Below are 8,294 nucleotides of genomic sequence, written 5' to 3'. Positions count from 1 at the left end.
GGTGTTCGGGATCCATGTGCAGAACTTTATTAAGAGAATGGTCATACAGGCAGAAATCAGGAACGGCGTCAGGTGTGTTAGGGATATCCAGAATCATTAACGGTAACAAACAGAGATCAGGGTAGGCAGCACAGAATCAGAGTCGGTAACACAATCCAAGATCAGACACGGGGGAAAAACCAAACCCAAGGCGAAACCGCTCAGAAATGCTAGACAGGCTAAACAAGACTTTGCAGTGAATGAGAGTGATTGTGCTGCTTTTATGTGTGTGTAAATGAGGTGCAGGTGTGGCAAGGAAATTGGCTGATGAATGAGGTGCAGGTGTGGCAAGGTGATTGTGATGCAGTGTCTCTTGGGGAATGTAGTTCGGGTGTGGTGCAACAGTATGAGAGGTGCTAGTGTCCAAGTGACATCTGGTGGTTGATGAGTGGAGTGCCCTCTGATGAAGTTAATGGGCACTCCATCTAATGATTGTGACACATCTGATAACCAGAAATTAAATACACAACAGAATTTCTGAGGGTAAAAAAAACATTTCATAAGGCTATTTTAAGAAAAATTGAATAAGTTAAGTTGTTTTTATACATTTTCATAATTACACATGCTATAAAAATAAAACATATGGTGAAGAAAAAATAAAACATTTCATAGGGCCCTAAACATGTAATTTTTAAAAAGGTTTTTAATAAATTGTTGTGAAAATGTATAAGTGTTATGATTTAAATTAATTAGACAAGCTTTTTGATTAATACAATTAAATATAACCAATAAAAAGGAGTTGAGAAAAAAATAAAACAGAAAAAAATGGAATCCATAAAAATTAAAACGGAAAACGGAATTTGGAAAGAATTCCCTGAAAAACTTTTAAAAAAAGTAAAGTAAAGTAAAAAGTAGTGAAGTTACTTTTCAAATGCAGTAACTAGCAAAGTAATCTCATTACAATTTACAAAAGTAACTGGTAACTAAATAAATTTTTTGAGTAACTACCCCAACACTGTGGGGAACAACAGGTGGTGATTAGCCCTAAGCATGGGATTCTGGGAAATGGAGTTGGGGATGGAAATAGACATCAAATGCAAGAGTCCCATAGTAAATACCATATTTTTTTTATTCTGTATTTGACATGAACCTGACTTGCCTTTAAAAATCTTTTCAAATGTAATTTAAACTGCACAAAGGTAGTACACTGTCTAATATCAGCTGGTAAACTATTCCGACTATTAACAGCTTTTACAGAAAAAGCTGGTCGTCCAAAATCAGTTTATGTGAAATGCGCTTCACAGTCAACTCTTAAAGGTGCTGTAGGGAACTTTTGTAAAAAAAAAAATTTTTACATATTTATTAAACCTTTAATTATGTTCTGACAGTAGAATATGAGACAGATAATCTGTGTAAAAATCAAGCTCCTCTGGCTCCTCCCAGTGTCCTATTGCCATTTGCAGAAACTCCATCGCTCCCGGTAAGAAACAACCAATCAGAGCTGCGGTCCGTAACTTTGTTTGTGTTCAAAATGTAGAAAAATGTATATATTAAGCGAGTACACCATGAATTCATTTTCCAAACCGTGTTTTTAGCTTGTCCTGAATCACAAAGGGTGCACCTATAATAAGTGTTTATATTCGGACTATTTTAGATTGCTTCGGGGGTACCGCGGTGGAGTAACCCAGTACCTTTGTGATTCTTCATAGACATAAACAGAGAGAAGTAGTTCCGGCTACGATGTTCTTCCGCAAGACGCAAGCAGTTCTGTTTATTAACCGCTAGAGCGTCAAAAGTTCCCTACAGCAGCTTTAACAAGGCTCTTGACTGTATGCTGTCATTGTGCAATGAAAAAAACATCTTTAAAGGTGGAGCTGCAAGATCATTCACAATCCAATCAACTTCAATTGTAAAATATTACAGTTTTTAAAAGTAAAGAGATTATGTTTTTGAAATAAGACAATGATGATGTCTGTCAGGTTTCTTATCAAACACTTTTATAGCAAGTTTGTATAAACTATGTAAAGGTCTAAGAGTAGATTTTCCTGCTTGTGACCATGAAGTAATGCAGTAAGAGAAATTAGAAAATATTAGTGTGTGCAGAAAGACTCTTACAGCTTCTGATGAAAGTTGACTCTGTATAAATTTAAATTTAAAGTTAGGGTGTAACTGTACAAACTATTTTTTATCATGCTTTTCAAACGATAAGTGGGTGTCTAAAATAACTCCAAGGTATTTAAAGTCTGATACAGTTTGTTATCTTTCACCATTTACTAATATATCTGGTATAGCCTCCTCAATCTTTCTAATGTTAAAATACATACAAGAAGTTTTCTGGATGTTTAACGATAAACAACGCTGAGTAAAACAGTCTGAGATTTTGGTCATGACAGCAGATGTGATACCTGTTCATTTGTTTTAGCATGTACATAAATAACAATATTGTCTGCATAAATTTGAATAAATGCATCAGGACAAACATCTGGAAGATCATTCAAGTACAAACTAAAATGTAGAGGTCCTAGTATGGACCCCTGAGGTACCCCTGTTGAACAGTGTCTTGTTGAAGATATACGTGTTTTAATCCAGGTGCATTGTTTCCTTTAGATAATAAAATATTATGGTTTAATGTGTCAAAAACTTTTTGCAAATCAAGAAACACTGCACCCATAACCCCACCCTTATCTAATTTTAATCGCACTTGCTCAATTAAATAACATACAGCAGTTTCCGTAGAGTGCTGTTTATGAAACCCAAATTGAATAGGGCAAAATAAATTATTTAGTGTGTCTAAAAAATGTACAATTTGCTCAGATATCAATATAATTGTTCCAACATATTAAAAGATATAATTTCATATCATCTGCACACTATACTTGACTATATATCTTAAGAAATCTGTCTGGAAAAGACTACTTTAGAAACCCACCACTATTTTACATATCAGATTAAAATGCATATTACATATTTAGTGTAAATAAATTTTAGTTTCTTGTTTTCTTGTTTTTTTTTATTCTTGTGTCAGTTTCACGCACCACAGATCCACTAGGAAATAACATGCACTCAGTAACGATCAGCTGACAGAAAGATGATTAAATAATTGGCCATTCTGATCAGCATGTTTCAGATAAGCACATTTGTGTTCCCACAGGAAGTCAGAAGCACCCTGGAGCAGAAGCAGCAGCTGCGCAGGTCCCTCTGTGGGACACACTCCTGAGTGAAGTCACTTCGGCAGACTGACACACACACACACACACACACACACTCACTCACACTCTCTCTCTCTCTCTCACACTCACACACACACACACACTTGTTTGTTTTTGTGTAAAGTGTGTTCATCCCATAGGTGTAATGGTTTTTATTCTGTAGAAACTGTATATTCTATGTCCCTTCACCAACCCTACACCTAACCCTAACCCTCACAGGAAACTTTGTGCATTTTTACTTTCTCAAAAAAACTAATTCTGTATGATTTATAAGTGTTTTGAAAAATGGGGACATGGGTTATGTCCTCATAAGTCACCCTCTCCTTGTAATACCTGTGTCATACCCATGTCATTATACAGAGTTGTGTCCTGATATGATACAAAAACAAGAGCACACACACACACACACACACACACACACACACACACACACACACTCACAGGCAGATGAAAGGCAGTGAGCAGCAGACAGCACATGGCCTCTGCTGTGACACACTGTGGGAAGCGTGTTTGAGAGTGTCAGAGCAGATCAAAGGCCACACACACACACACACACACACACACACACAGTGTTAAAGCAGCTGTAAGTGTTGTGTGTGATTATCACACTGATGTACATGACCCTGCAGTCTTCACTGTATATTCAGCACTGATTAACTTTATTCCGTGGATTTTCTGTAATCATCTTCACTGAAACATCCCTGTGTTTTCTGATTATGAACATAATGAATCTTTGGCTTCCACACCTTCATTATTTAGTCATTTTGATTGATCTGTCAATAAAATCTGTATTTCTGTAAGCTATGAAATCTGCTCAAGCAGACAGAGTCATTTACAACACTGGAGGCTTCAGCTGAAAACTTCAGAAATAATGGAGAGTTTTTCCAGTCTGTTGAAACAGCAAATACAGCTGCAGAAGACCAATTAAATATCAGCCTGTACACACACGTCTGATCAGCTGTCATTGTAGGGACATCATTGATGGTTTTATACTGTACAAACTCTATTATCTATCGCTCTACACATAAACCTCCCCTTACAGAAAACTTTCTGCTTTTTTACTTAAAAAAACTAATTCTGTTCAATTTTTATTAGTTTAATGCAGCATTAATGAATAAAAGTATTAATTCAGAATTAAGAATATCTTACTAACCACATATTCTTCAGTTGTAGTGCATCACTGCTTTAAAACACAATGAAGCAAACATTTAACAGATTTTACAAGTGCAGAGATACATAATAAATGAAGAGGAAGTGGAATGCAGTTTCTGTCTGTGGATAATTACAGCATGAACTGATGTTCTCCAGGGCCTTTGGTCCACAGCAACACCACACATTAATTACAGGAAGATTCCCGCTGGAGTAACCGGAGGTGAAACGCTTCTTAAGTGCACATCACTGAGAGTAACTCTCTAACTAACTGTTAATGTGTCTCTGCAAACTCAGGACGGATCAGACTGTAAACCAGACATTCCACAAATAAACTTAGAACAGTCTTATGTATTTGTTCCAGAAAATCCAGCCCAAAATACTGATGACTCATGATGTACGGAGGGGCGGAGCCAAATAATCACCCAATCAAATGCTTCAGATTAAGAACATGCCTCTCTTGAAACCACATGACTCTCACTAACAAATCACAGCTTTGATGTAAACTATAAAGACTATTCTTCTTTACATCAAACCCCTCTACAGACTTGCCAACACAGAAAAGCACAGAGAGTTAAATCTACATAACACATAAATCACAAATATTCCTCTCTTTTATACCAGATGTTTCACCTATGAATGATTTCTGGAGACTCCTAATGCTGTTAAGGGTGAGAGAGCTGCTTCACGTGAATTAACTCTGCCATCTACTGGTGACACACACACACACACACACACACACACACACACACACACACACACTTGTTTGTTTTTGTGTAAAGTGTGTTCATCCCATAGGTGTAATGGTTTTTATTCTGTAGAAACTGTATATTCTATGTCCCTTCACCAACCCTACACCTAACCCTAACCCTCACAGGAAACTTTGTGCATTTTTACTTTCTCAAAAAAACTCATTCTGTATGATTTATAAGTGTTTTGAAAAATGGGGACATGGGTTATGTGCTCATAAGTCACCCTCTCCTTGTAATACCTGTGTCATACCCATGACATTATACACACACACACACTGCTGTTAGTGTGTGCAGATCCATTTGTAGACATCATAAAATATATTTTAAGTCATTTAGAGGTTCTGACTACACATGATAATGTTGAAGATATCTTGAGGTTATTTATGAGTCAAAAGTACAGAACAGGGGTCTCATTTATAAACGTTGCATATGAACAAAATACTCATATAAATTGCGTACGCATTATTTTACGCACATATTGGGATTTATAAAAATAAACTTGGCGTAAATATGTACGGACATTATAAACCATGCGTACGAACTCTTTTTCATGAAGTGAGAAACCTACTGAAGTAAACAGCGCAGGACCGCTGGCCAGATGTGTGTCCTGACCTGAGCAGGGTGTATGTGCCTCCTTCCTCAGATATGATGATGGAAATAAACACCTACTATAGGGTGGAAATAGTAAATAAAAAAGTAAATGAATAAATTGTAATATTTCCAAATTACAATTATAGCTTTCATTTACCTGTGGCTGTAACTTTATTATGACTCTAATTTATTTTATAGTCTCAAGCATTCAGAAATCATGCAAAAGGAAACGAAGCAGTTTTACTATGATAAAACCATGGTTTATTTTTGTAAGGGTTGTGATATGCACGTTTTTTGTTGAAGAAATTATAAAGCCTGTGTCATCTATAGTAACACGGTGTCCAAAAATGAAAGATTAAGTGAATATTTGAATGATTTGATTGTAAGTGTAACAGCAGCAATCACATGGCATTTGTAATATCATGTACATAAATTGTTTATTTTGTATTTGCCTACATTATGTATTTTAACAGTGTTATTATTAACCAATCAATATTGCCTCATTGTTTTCTATATATATTATATATTTATTGTTAAAACCATGGCTAATTTATTTTGTAAGGGAACCTGAAAAAATACTTTCACAGGAATGTGCCTGAAAGTGATAAACCTCGTTTTTACCTAAATGATTTATACTTTATTTTAATATATATTAAAAATGTATAAGGTGTGCATTGTAGCTGACACCTAAATGAACACATTACAATTGTTTTATGACTGCAAGTCTTTCTCCTCAAATGCTATTGAGCTTCAAATTTGAGTTTGAGTCCATGTGAAAAAGTAACATAATTTACATGATTTACAGTTTGTTTTAATAAATATCAAACATTCAATTCAATTGTGCATTATATCTGTCACCTAGATGAACAATTACAGTTGTTTTTATGACTGTGAATCATTCTCCTCAAATGCTACTGACGTTAGAAAAGTGTATACCAATATCGCATGTAACTTTAGAGACGGTCCCTAAATTTGAGACTCTCGAACGTCCAACGTCAAGCCACCTTTATGCCTGGTTTTTTTTTTTTTTTCTTTAGTTATCTTTTCTCTCAGCGCCGGATTGCTGATCTTTACCTGGGCATAGATGTTCATCCATCAATTATGAACAATCAGTCTCAAACATGAGGTGCGAGCGGTCGCGAGCGCGGATGGGAACTGTTATAGTGCCCCCTTCTGAGAGATAGTGCCCTACGCAGACTGCTTTATTATTAATTCCTGTTAGATTCATGTGAATTAGTGTCTGGTTTAGTAGATCTTGTGTGTGCTTCTGCTGTTTGATTGTAAGGTTTCAGAATGTGTGACAAGGAAATCTTTAGTGTGTAAGCATTTGAAAAAAAAAATGATGACACTCAGTGTCTACATTTAAAACTCATTTATTTCTGTGATGCTCCGCTGTATTTTCAGCATCATTCCTCCAGTCTTCAGTGTCACATGATCTTCAGAAATCACAATAATATGATGATTTACTGCTCGAGAAACATGAAGATTATTATCAATGTTGAACACAGTTGTGCTGCTCAATATTTTTGAGGAAACTGTGGTATATTTTTTGGTCACAGGAAGAACTTACATTTTACTGTATATTCACTTAGAAAACAGCTATTGTAGATGAGAGCAGGGGTGGTTCTAGGGTGAGTGGAGATCCGGGGCTTAGCCCAGAAAAATCCATGTATGTGACTTTTTATTTTAATAAATCAGAAAGATTTACCTTGTTTAAAATATACAAAAACAATAAAAACAAATTTAAAACATTTTATTTAAAGTATTGAGGAAAATACATTTGTTTTTTGCAAACAAAAATTAAGAATTGCAAAACAAATGAAACAGCGCTAAAGCAATGATTTTGCAATACATATTTTCCATGGTCATATCTATTAATTTATTTGCAACACTGCTTTTATGTTGCTTGTCAGTCTAGTTTGAGCTTGCGATACCATTTTTCCTTTGCGCTTCACTTTTCTGCACATCACTCTGTGTGGGACTGTTTTGACGTGGGTGCAGAGTCAATGGACGGAGGCGTGTACAACATGCCTCCATGGAAGTGACGTCATCGGCCCCAGACGCAGATCATTTGATTCAGTTCGGGTGTTCGTAACGGGTTTGCGAATCATTTGAGTCAGTTCGGGAGTTCGTAGCAGGTTCGCGAATAATTTGAATCAGTTCGGGAGTTCGTAGCGGGTTCCCGAATCATTTGAGTCAGTTCGGGAGTTCGTAACGGGTTCGCGAATCATTTGAGTCAGTTCGGGAGTTCGCAGCGGGATCGCGAATCATTTGAGTCAATTTGGGGATCGCGAATCATTTGAATCAGTTCGGGAGTTCGTAGAGGAATCGCGAATCACTTGAGTCAGTTTGGGGATCGCAAATCATTTGAATCAGTTCGGGAGTTCGTAGCGAGATCGCGAATCATTTGAGTCAGTTCGGGAGTTCGTAGAGGAATCGCGAATCACTTGAGTCAGTTTGGGGATCGCAAATCATTTGAATCAGTTCGGGAGTTCGTAGCGAGATCGCGAATCATTTGAGTCAGTTCGGGAGTTCGTAGAGGAATCGCGAATCACTTGAGTCAGTTTGGGGATCGCAAATCATTTGAATCAGTTCGGGAGTTCGTAGCGAGATC

This window comes from Carassius auratus, chromosome 10, assembly GCF_003368295.1.
Source record: "Carassius auratus strain Wakin chromosome 10, ASM336829v1, whole genome shotgun sequence".
Classification (NCBI taxonomy): Eukaryota; Metazoa; Chordata; class Actinopteri; order Cypriniformes; family Cyprinidae; genus Carassius; species Carassius auratus.
This window is presented reverse-complemented; position numbering follows the sequence as displayed.